Source organism: Otolemur garnettii, unplaced genomic scaffold (genome assembly GCF_000181295.1).
Source record: "Otolemur garnettii isolate 467f Iridium unplaced genomic scaffold, OtoGar3 scaffold00026, whole genome shotgun sequence".
Classification (NCBI taxonomy): Eukaryota; Metazoa; Chordata; class Mammalia; order Primates; family Galagidae; genus Otolemur; species Otolemur garnettii.
In genome coordinates this window covers 99253-111542 of record NW_003852421.1, presented here as the reverse complement: position 1 = coordinate 111542, position 12290 = coordinate 99253, and the positions used below count along the sequence as shown (strand labels likewise).

At 43.5% G+C, this 12290-nt stretch overlaps 1 protein-coding gene across 2 annotated transcripts in view; it reads left to right on the top strand.

Moving 5' to 3' along the window:
• Nucleotides 1-1602: 1602 nt before the first annotated feature.
• LOC100948192 (serpin B6) overlaps nt 1603-12290 on the top strand; it is a 26746-nt gene continuing 16058 nt past the window's right edge. Inside the window, exon 1 of one of the 2 annotated variants that reach the window (XM_012804259.2) lies at nt 1603-1649. The gene's annotated coding sequence lies outside the window, so the exon portion shown is untranslated. Of the gene's footprint in view, nt 1650-1756; nt 1872-12290 lie in introns of those variants that run through there. The other variant, XM_012804260.2, reaches the window with a different exon arrangement.

The window sequence follows — 12290 nt, the reverse complement described above, 5'->3', positions numbered from 1 at the left end:
TATAAAGTCCCAATCTCAGAACCTAGTTAATTGGAATCTGCATTTTGACAATAGCATGGGATGATCTGTATGTGCAGTGAAGTTTGAGAAGTGCTGCACTCATTTGTGGCAGCATTACTTGTAAAGAGGTAAGATCAGAAATAATCCAAATGGCACTCAAAGGAGTACTGAGCCTGAAAAAGGGAGATCTAGGCGGCACCCATAGATCAATGGGTAGGGTACCGGCCACATCCATCAAGGCTGGCAGGTTCAAATCCAGCCTGGGCCAGCTAAACAACAATGACAACTGCAACAACAACAACAACAACAAAATAGCCAGGCATTGTGACGGTAGCCTGTAGTCCCAGCTAGTTGGGAGGCTGAGATAAGAGAATCACTTAAGCCCTAGAGTTTGAGGTGGCTGTGAGCTGTGATGCCACAGTACTCTACAAAGGGTGACATAAGAAACCTCTTTTTTCAAAAAAAAAAAAAAAAAAGAAAAGAAAAGAAAACAGGAGGTTCGATGCTCGTAGTACAGTGGTTACAGCACCAGCCACATACACCGAGGGTGGCAAGTTGCAATCTGGCCCAGGCCAGCTAAACAAGTACAAAAAAAAAAAAAAGAAAGATAGAAATAGCCAGGTGTTGTAGCAGGCGCCTGTAGTCCCAGCTACTTGGGAAGCTAAGGCAAGAGAATCGCTTAAACCCAAGAGTTTGAGGTTGCTGTGAGCTGTGACGCCATAGCACTCTACTGGGGGAGATATAATGAGACTCTTGTCTTAAACAAACAAACAAACAAAAAAGGAGATCTATAAGTACCAAATCAGAGGGATCTCCAAACTATGTTAAGTGGAAAAAGTAAGTTGTTGAGCTATTGATAGATAATACGATGCTACCCCTCTAAAAAGGACCAGGGATGCTGTGAAACATTCTATAATTCCAGGACAGCCCCCTACTACCAAGAATTACCTGGCTCAAATGTCAACAGTATCAGTGTTGAGAAACTCTCCTGAGGGTAAGGACGAAGGCAGGAAATAGCTTGAGGTTCCCAAAGTTGAACTCATTTTAAAAACTTGGCTGGCATTTTCCCCACCCCTAGTCACTCCAGATTTTTGCAGATGGCAGACAGGATCTTCGTATTCATTTGTATAATTTGTTAGTACCCTGAGGTCCAGTTCTTATGAGGCTGAAGTGTATTGTAAGTCTTTGAACACACACCATGATCTCATGGGCGTTCCTCATTATAAATTTCTGTTCTGCCCATGTTCAGTTTAAGCTGGTATTTGTGTCACTACAAAAGCACAGTAAACACGCTGGTGCGCTGCGCACTGTCGCCCCCAGATGGAGAACTCCCTGAGGGCCAAGGCTCCCATTGATTCTCTAGTGTCCAGAGAACAAAGTGAGAGCCCCAAGAAAGAAGCGGTTCCTCCAAAAGGCTAGGACGGGCCAGGCTACCCGGGTTGACGTCAAAGCGCACCTGACCCGCACCGGCGCACCTACTTCCCCGGCGCTCCCTCTCCCGGGCCCGGCCCCGGGGCTGGCGGCGCGCCGGCTCCCCGCCCAGTCCTCGGCCCGCCTCTTCGCCTGGCCAGTATTTGAGGCCCAGGGCGGCTGGGACACCTCCTTCCAGCCGCTCTGCTCGCTCCTGGCTACGGCGCTGAGACTCTGGGGTACGTGTCTGGTGTGGGACCCACTCGTACGCGCGGGGCTCGGTTATCCGCTGCAGCGCCGCGGGGATGGAGGGGCGGCGGCGGGGACCGAGCGCTGGGAGCCCGGAGCCGGGAGCAGCGGGGCGTGCCCGCGCATGACCCCGGCAGTCCCTGCGGGGCGGAGGACTGGGGCTGAGCGTCCGGGATCAGGTTCCCTTCTCCGGCGGACAGTGACGCAGCCGGGTGAGTTACGCATGGTCTCCCTGCCTGGCCGGTGACGCCGCAGACCGCCCAGACCCCCAGCGCCCAAGCTGGAGGCGGCTGGCGCGGGATGGGGGCCGTGCAGAGCCTCCCCGGCCACAGGTGATCCTGTGGCTGTCCTCGCGGCCACGGTGACATCCCCCACCGTCCCAGAGTCCACGGGTGACACTTTCGCCCCGCGACCCACAGGTGGTGGTCTCGCGCCACGGAGTGCCAGGCGTTGGGAACGTGCGAGGGGTGGAGGAGAGAGCAGGGACCCGGTCCTCCAGCGCTTTTTCTCTGGATGGGCCCCGCCTGCGCTCCGCAGTTTGGCAAATTCTGCAGTACTTTAAAAGGGCCTCAGGCCTGTGAATACAATTCGTGAGTTCTCCAGATTTTGTTACTGCTCTTTTTTTTTTTTTTTTTAAAGTAAACTCACTGCGGGCAAAATATTACAAGATTTGATGACTTCAAGGGAAGGAGGACATGGGGGGAAATTTTAACCGTGTTTGGAGTTTGTGTGCTACATGAAATTGGCATTTTAGTTAGTTTCTAACCCCCTTTTGCTCTTAAAACTCAATGTTGGAAAATGTGTAGAAAATTAGTTTTCACTTGCTGTCAGGAATACTCAAATGGGAGGGAGAAGCTGCAGCAGCTTTTGCTTCCTTGAGACCAGTGTTCCTGGTGACAGGAATATACCCAAAGGCTTACTGCTTGCTTCTTGGTGTGGTTTAGGACCGGTGAGATAAGATATGTGCCTTAGGTAACCTTTGGATTTAAAGTCCTGGGGATCACATTATATTGCTGGGGCTGTTGTGTTCCTGTGATTAACTTGAATGAGTGCTGTTATCAGTATGGATGGGGTGTACCAGGCTGTTTCATGGCCACCTAGGAGTAAATTGCATCCATTGTGACTTTGTGCCATCACCAAGAAAGGCACTTTGGTCAACTTGACTACAGAAATGTAATTAAATAAGGGCAGTTCCAATCCAAGGCATCTTATTACAATTCAGCTTATTACAGTTAACTCAGACCAGTAACAGTAGAGTGAAATTGGAATGAACTTATTCAACATTCTTTTCTATGTAGCTGGTGATAAGGGCATCCCAGTGGATGGAAGAGCACACACCTCCTATTTCCAGGCTTGCTGGACCTGGGTTAGGCCAAGACATCTGAAAAATGAATATGTGTACAGTAATTGCTTTGTTTACATGTGAGGCCTCTGCTGCTCAGAGAAGTTAAACATATAAGAAACACAATTTAAATACAAGAAAACAAAGTGGGGACAAAGCAGGAGCCCATGTTTCCATTAAAGCTGTGTTGGAATGGTTGATTTTGTAGAAAATGAAAACACCCTTAATAGAAGTTAAGAAGCACAATTAGGCTCAGGGCCTGTGGCTCAAGTGGCTAAGGCCCCAAGCCACATACATCTAAGGTGGTGGGTTGGAATCCAGCCCCGGCCTGCCAAATAACAATGACGGCTGCAACCAAAAAATATCCGGGCATTGTGGCAGGCGCCTGTGGTCCTAGCTACTTGGGAGGCTGAGGCAGGAGACTTGCTTGAGCCCAGGAGTTAGAGACTGCTGTGAGCTGTGATGCCACGGCACTCTACCGGGGGGGGGGGGGGGGGGGGTCAGCTTAGGGCTTTTTCCCAAAAAAAAAAAAAAAAGCACAATTAAATACTGACATATAAAAAAATTAAGACATGATCGGTTGAACAAAATCAATTAGGAACATTACCTGCTCAAAGTTACTGGTGATGCTACAGGAAAAAAATGATGCTAGGATAGATTTGGTAGATGTGTTTAAAAAATATATAAAATTGTTCATGAATATCTAGTTTTTACATCTGTGGTTAAATACTTTTATTTTTAAAAGGTATACTGTTTTTAAAGTAGTAAATAATTTTGAAATACATGATGAATTATACATGTGCATATGTACATATGTATGTTTTCATATATATGAAGGACACGTGGCTATCTTATTTACTTATTTATTGAGTTTGCACTGTGATCTGAAAGATGCATCCTTACTACTGGCACGTTCACTGAAAGGGCCAAAATCTCACTGGATTGTTTATAATTTTTTTGATATTTAGAGTATTTTAGTGGGTGGTAAACTTTAAATTTGAGTTTGTTTTTCTTCCTAAGATTAGGATCACTTTAATCTCTTTATGATTAATTGTTAAGCATTAATGTATTATTCATTATTGCAAAGTGATAATGAAAATGCTCAAACTTGGGGACCTGTGGGCACTATGGGGAGGCCCTGAGCTGGGCTGAGATAAGTGGATTGCAGATCCATTGGAAGTCCCTACCCTGCCTGCTTCTACCAGCAGCCACACTGGATGTTTCCTCCATTTACTGGTTCTTCAACCAAAAACACTATTGACTCCTTTCATGCTGCAATGAAGCCCTCAGCTGACATGTCCTAGTGTTCTTTGCATTTTCCTCATAAATATGGACTGACATCAAGGGTTATCAGGCATTTTGGGGAAGCCTAGGTATGAAAGAGACAGACCTAAATAAAATGAAGCAAATGCCAACCACAGTAGAAAAAGACCCCAGAGAAAGACAATGCAGGAAGCAGAAGAGAACTCAATTAAAAAAGAAGTCCAGAGGGTGGTGCCTGTGGCTCAAGGAGTAGGGCGCGGGCCCCATATACTGGAGGTGGTGAGTTCAAACCCAGCCCCAGCCAAAAAGCTGCCCAAAAAAAAGTCCAGAAAGAAAAGAGCATCAGAGAAGGAGAAAAAGTCCTTGTAAATGAAAGTGTAGTAGCTGAAATTAACAATCATTAGAAGGATTAGAAGATAAAATCATGAACTTTCTTCCAGAAAATAGAACAAAACGTGGTGGTGGCAGAAAATCCAAGAGAGGGAAGAGGTCTGAGGGATAATGGAACCCTTCAACTCAGGGTACCTGGGGTGGGCCAGGGTGGCTGAAGCTCTCGGGTAGTCACCTCTGTAGCAGGAAGCCTTGCCCCTAAGTCCATGCCACTATCATTTTCTGTGTGTGCCAGAACATGGAGAATGTTGGAAAGTCCTGGGTCAGGCCAAGAGTTTTGTACCTGACTAATATAGGAGGCACAGAGAAAGAACAGAGAGCCACTCTGGGGGAAACAGAAAAGCACCTTAAAAAATTCCTCCAGAGCACAAACAAAGTTTTCTTTCTTTCTTTCTTTCTTTTTTTTTTTTTGAGACTGAGTCTCACTTGTTGCTCTTGGTAAAGTGCCTTAGTATCACAGCTCACAGTAACCTCAAACTCTTGGGCTTAAATGATTCTCTTGCCTCAGTCTCCCGAGTAGCTGGGACTACAAGCACCTGCCACAATGCCTGGCTATTTTTAGAGATGGGGTATAGCTCTTGCTTAGGCTGGTCTTGAACCTGTGAGCTCAGGCAATTCACCCGCCTCAGCCTCCCAGAGTCCTAGGGTTACAGGCATGAGCCACCACGCCCGGCCAGAGCAGAAAGGAAGTTTTCTTGACTTGCCACACTGAAAGAGCCCACCAAGTGTCCAGCAGAATGAATGAACTGAGCTTACAGAAGGACATTTCCAAATATCAGGGGTAGGGACAAAATTTCATAGGCTTCCAATGAGAGGATGAGGGTAGGTGCAGTAGATGGAACTTGGGTCAGAATGTTGCCAGACTCCTCAGTACCGAAGCTAGAGACTGAAAAGCAATGAAGGGATGCCTCAGAGATTTGGAGGTAAAATGATGTACGGACTGGTAGACTGCCAATCTACCGGTCATATGGAATGGTAGGAAAAGACGTTTCCAGAAATGCAAGAAGAAATCATAACATCTTAGAAAGTTATTGGACAATTTGCTCTATCAAAGTACAGGATTAAACTGTGAAGCAGCAATACATTGGGGTCCAAACTCAAGATATTACTGGCAAAGAGTCACCTCAGATGAGACAGCTATTCAGTGCTGTATAGAGTAATAACGCCAAACTGGAACCAGTTCAGTAATGGGGTTAAAAAGTACTGCTTGATGCCCACAAGTACATATGATGAAAGAGTAGTCAATTGTGTTCTGATAAAAGCTCTTAAGTGCAAGCGTGTTTTAGCAGAGCCGGGTGTATCAGAGCCAACTTTAAATGCAATCTTATTTACAGCATGATACATGAAGAACTTAGAAGAAAGACCTGTTCCAGCTCTGTCACTGGTGTGCCCAACAACAGCAACAATAGTTTTGGTCAGCACCCCAAACTCATGTACTCCCCAAACATTCAGATTTTGTGCTTTAAACTCTTCTGAATTAAAAGAAACCAGAAGAGGGCCTGATATGATGTGTTTCAACTAGAAAAATCCAAAAATGGGCCTTAAAACTTTAGGGCAAGAATGTTTGGGGATAAAGTAACCAATTTAAAGAGATTGCCACAAATCAAGTTACGGCAATTTGAGTGCCAAGAAGAAAACGAACATCAATTAATTGAAATACATGGTTAAAAAAATTCGAGTCCATTAATAACTTCAGATGAGGCAAACAAAATGAGCTTTCAAATAAGGTTTGCTTTTGTCTTCGAAAGTTTGATTATTACAAGTTCCTAGGCCAGCAGTTCTCAACCTGGGGATCGCAATCCCTTTGTAACAATGAAAATACATTGCGGCATTAGGAAGGTTGAGAACCACTGTCCTAGGGTTACAAGCATAGCAGTTGTACAAATCAGCCTAAAGGCCTAAAAATTAAACTAAAACACTAAGGTATATGATATAACTCTAGGCTATACAACTCAGAGGAAAACTCAAATAATATTCATTTTAAGAAAGGACATTAGGCTACAAGAAACTGAAATTTAGTGTTTGGCCAAGGTCATGTAAAATCCCAAGGAAGGTGGGATTGGAGCTCAAAGCTCCCCTAACTAGTCAAAATGCCTGCTGTGATAAATGAGTGCTGAGAAACAACTGGGATGTACAAAGACCATGAACCAGGGAGCCCAACCTTGTTTTTGCAGAGATAAAATGGTCCCTTGCAATTAATTTAACCCCTAGGAAACCCTTAAAATAGGCATTACAATTACCTTAGGAAAAGTATAGAAAGTTATAACAAAGATAAAATAAGTTAAACCCATGATATTTTTTTTTTTATTTTTTGAGACAGAGCCTCAAGCTGTCCCCCTGGGTAGAGTGCCGTGGCATTACAGCTCACAGCAACCTCCAACTCCTGGGCTCAAGCGAGTCTCCTGCCTCTGCCTCCCAAGTAGCTGGGACCACAGGCGCCCGCCACAACGCCCGGCTATTTTTTGGTTGCAGCCATCATTGTTGTTTGGCGGGCCCGGGCTGGGGATTCGAACCCGCCACCTTAGGTGTACGTGGCTGGCGCCTTAGCCTGTTGAGCTATAGGCGCCGAGCCTAAACCCATGATATTAATTAATACCTTTTGCAAGACTCAAGAACAGGTATAGAAATAAGTTTCGTAATCGTTGTATCCTTTTGTGTATTTTTAAACAGGTTTGAAGGTCTTAAGAGAAGCTAACTTACTAAACTTGTAAATCTTGATTTATTAGATTATAGAAATGTAAATATTTACTAGGACTTGTTTGTGGGGGTTTTGTTTGCTTTTAAAAGGTGCACGGAAGTATTTTAAAAATCAGACATTGAAATTTGTTATCAACACTTAAATGTTTAAGAAAAAATCATTTCTTTGCCATGTAAGCAATGCGCTGTGTTTGGGGAGGGCAGAAACTCACCAGCCTGCCGTACAATAAGTCGGGCCATTAACTAATGGTTGTAGTAGGGAAGGTTGCCTGCCTGTGAAAATTCCTCTTTAGAGTCTAAGTCCCTGTGCTCAGCAGCATTGTGACAGGCTGTGGGAGAGGGAAATACAGCTGGGAAATTACTCCTGGTGTCTGAGTGAGTGAAAAGATGACTGAAAGGGAGCCTGGCGCTGGGGTTCACATGTGTAATCCTACCACTCTGGGAGGCCAAGGCAGGGGGCAAGGGGATTGCTTGAGGTCAGGAGTTCAAGACCAGCCTGAGTAAGAGCAAGACCCCATCTCTAAAAAAAAGAGAAAAATTATCTGGGCATGGTGGGGTACACTCATAGTCCCAACTACTTGGAAGGCCGAGACAGGAGGATGTCTTGAGCCCAGGAGTTCGAGGCTGCAATGAGCTATGAGAGGAGGCCACTGTACTTTAGCTGAGGGGACAGAGTAGACACTATTTCAAAAAAAAAAAAAATTTGGCTGACCTATCGAACATTTGGGGAAAATTTGTTATGAGTACATAGAAAACTAAAGAATATGGGAAGAGGCAGTATTCAGTAGGGCAAAGCAGCATTAAATGAAAACAGGAAATGGGTTTCTTTCCACCCCTCCGCCTTAGCCTGGAATAATATTCAGTTATTCAGTTATAATAAAGCAGACCTATGGATGGGGAGGGGTGAGGGAGCAGCATTGAGAGAACCACATTCTCGGCCCCTAAATTGGGAAAGCAATAGAGAACATTTAAAATTGTTATGTCAGCCAGTGCCTGTCGCTTGGCAGCTAGAGTGCCACCCACATAATACCGCGGCTGGTGGGTTCGAACCTGCCCAGGGTCTGCCAAACAACAATAGCAACTACAGCAAAAAAATAGCTGGGCATTGTGGCACCTGTTAGTCCCAGCTACTTGGGAGGCTGAGGCAACAGAATCGCTTAAGCCCAAGAGTTGGAGGTTGCTGTGAGCTGTGATGCCATGGCACTCTGCCAAGGGCGACATAGTGAGACTCTGTCTCAAAATAAATAAATAAAATTGTTATGTCAATAATAGCACTGTACACATTATGTAGAAGTATGCAGGTAAATACCAGAAAAAAGAGCAAAAGGACGTGCGAGCCATTGCTTCTTGGACATTGGGAGATATGGGAGGGTGCCTGATATTTTCTAATATCTCTTTTAGCAGTATCTGATTTTTAAATGCATTTATTTTTCATTTTTTGAGACAGAGTCTTACTTTGTCACCCTTGGTAGAGTGCTATGGCATCATAGCTCACAGCAACCTCAAACTCTTGGGCTAAAGCGATCCTCTTGCCTCAGTTTTTCATTTTTTTAGTCGAGACAGGGTCTCACTCTTGTTCAGGCTGGTCTCAGACAGGGTCTCACTCTTGTTCAGGCTGGTCTCAAGCTGGTGAGCTCAGGTGATCCATGGCTTGGCCTCCCAGAGTGCTAGGATTATAAACGTGAGCCACCGTGCCCAGCCTTTAAATGCATTTATATTAATTTCATAGAAAGAACCCTTCACCATAAACTCCCTAAAATAATATGTTGTAGAAAATGTGAAAACACAGAAAAATGCAGAACAATCTAAAAATTATCCATTACTGAAAAACATCTGGTATATGGGATATCCTCCCATTCTGCCTGTAAGTTATGCTTACATTTATAGAATGTACACGTTTATAGAAATTACATGTAAATGTACCTTTCTTCCTAATTTGCATAGATAAGATTAAATTATACTTCTAGTTGTATATCTTCTTTTTTTCCCACGTAAGCTTGTACATTTCCATGGCATTACCATGACTTTTATTATGATTACCTCCCATAATATTCCATCATGGATATTATGTAATCTAACTGTTTCTCTGTGGTTGGGCATTTAAGGATTTTATTTTCCTGTGGTGTACGAAATACTCCCATAGGTGCTTTGTATATAAAATTTGTATCAGTACCTGTGAGTTTTATCTTCAGTGAGATTCCTAGAAGTGTTATTTTTGATTCCAATGGTATGTTTTCATGACATTTTCTTTTCTTCCTGCCTTCTTTCATTTTATTTTATTTTACTTTTTTATTTTTTTACATAATTCTAAATTATACTTGGGAAATGGTGGTGCACTAATTTAAAGCATCTCTTGCCTAGGATGAGAGGGCTCACCTATCTGTCAGTATGGGAGATGAATGGTTTTTATATTTGTAAAGTTCCTGGTTTAAAAAGGTATCTTTAATTTGCTTTCCACCACTTGTTTTTTGGGTAGGGTGTGTACCATAGTGATCTAGGAGGTGAGCTTCAGAGCCACACAGACCTTGTGTCCAGGCCTCACTCTGCTACCCTGGGTCCTCTGGGCTACTGAGAGACCCTTAAAGAGATAAGGCTCCATATCTTTGCCTATAAAATGCAGAAATTCTCAGCATGTACATGGTAGGTTTGTAAGGCTCTTTCAAGAAAAGCACTAATGTGGACCTAGCACATAGTATATTCTTAAAAAATGGTATTTACTATTTTTCTCTGAAGTTGAAACTTTTAAATATAAGCCTTAGCATTGCTTTCTTTTGTGGGAGGTAAATTGGTTAATGCCCTTTGTACATATTTCTATTGGGGATTATTTTACCTTTTTTTGTAGTCCATTTTACTCCGTTATTTTTATCAGTTTTTGAGAACATTTTGTTGATTCTGGCTGCTTCTCAAGTAGAACATCAAACTATGCTTATTTTGTCTTCTTTCTGATAATTTTCCTTTGGGTTTGTTTCATGAATCATATTTGCCTTGCCAGTGCTATCAGACTAAAGTTATACAAGGATAAGATGACAGATATTTTTATCTTCTTCCTCTTTGGGGATTAAAGGGGCTGCATCCAATTTTATATTGACTATGATAATAGTTGAAGTAGATAATTCTTTCTTTTTTTTCCTTTTTAGGAGACAGAGTCTTACTCTGTTGTCCTGGGTAGAGTGCCATAGCACCTTTGCTCACAGCAACCTTAAACTCTTGGTCTTGAGGGATCCTCTTACCTCAGCCTCCTGAGTAGCTGGGACTACAGACACACACTACCAGTGGAGATGGGGGGTCTCACTCTTGGTCCAGCTAGTTGCGAACTCCTGAGCTCAAGCAATTCACCTGCCTTCGTCTCCCAGACTGCTAGGGTTACAGGCATAAGCCACCACACCCAGCCAAGAAGTAGATAATTCTTATCTCTTATCTTAAGGAAGTATAGGATGTATCATTTCCTATTTCACTGAAGGGCACTTATCAGGAGTGGGCTATTCAGTTATTTTGTGATTAGCATATTTTCTGAGTTAAAATTATCCTGCATATCTTGGATAAACCTCCAGGGCATTATTGATTTATTGTTTCTTTTTTATTTAGTAATTTTTGTATAGGGCATAAATATAATTTTACTTTTTCATGGCTCTGAGCAGTAACTTTCAACTGAAGAATGGAATGTTATTACTATCTCAGTGTGGGCTTTGAAAATGGAGCTAAATTTGTATGCTTCTTTCTGTATTTGATGTTAACGATTATTGAATGTTAAAGATGGAAGTGAACACCAAGTCTCTGGTATATTCCCTTTCCTTCCCTTCCCTTATACAGGGAGGGAAGTGATATCAGAAACCCAGTGATTTGCCCAGGGCCCCAGAGTTGGGACTGTAAACCCCATCTCCTTCCTACCATGGGCCTTTTCCTTTGAATGTCCTGGTTGATTTTCCCAGTTCAGTATTTAAAAAAAAAAAAAAAATGACTGCATTTGATCCTCTTGACACAACAAAACCCGTGCACATGGATTTCTGCTCTGCTCCAGATGATGTACTGTGGGCTAGCCAGACTGGCAGAGACCTTGCCCTTGTGTCTTGGGAGGGGGAGGAACTGATACAAAATAAATTCTTAGGGACATTACCAGTGTGCTTTATTAATGGGCTTTCTTAGGTTGCCATTTTCACTTGCATTAAGAGGCCTTAACCATTCTGGGGTGGAAAATGTGTGGGGATGGTAAAGTAGAGTCTTGGTTAAAGGAGGTCAGGGTGGGATTTAGGACCTTTCCCAACCTACTGACCTGCTAGCAACCTCTGTCTTTTTTTCAATTCAGGGAGGCAGCCTTTCTCTGTGGGCTAAGCCATTTTGGGTGCAAAGTCACAAGTCTCCCTGTCCCCAAGCTAGGGGATACCTCATGGAGCAGGTGGTTGGCAGACACTTGTTTGCATCTTGATGTTAAGGCTGTGGCTCTTGCTTTGGGGTATCTCCTCTTTTATTGATACATAATTTAGACATTTTCTTGTTTTTTACCATTGGTTTTTTCTAAGGGCACTTCTTGCTGATCTAGAACCCAGGGAACCAAAAATGGGTTGCTTCAGTCTCATGTAATGGCTGCTTTTGTTTATGCTGATGTGAGCTACAAAGTCCTGGAGATATTTCTGTGTTGCCAAAGAATCCCTTATATAAAGAAGAATTTTAGTAATGTGTATTGTGCTTTCATTAAAAATTAGTGATCTTGGCTCGGTGCCTGTGGCTCAAGTGGCTAAGGCGCCAGCCACATACACCTAAGGTGGTGAGTTTGAATCCAGCCCGGGCCGCCAAACAACAATGATGGCTGCAACCAAAAAATAGCCAGGTATTGTGGTGGGCACCTATGGTCCCAGCTACTTAGGAGGTGGAGGCAGGAGACTCGCTTGAGCCCAGGAGTTGGAGGTTGCTGTGAGCTATGATGCCACGGCATTCTACCCAG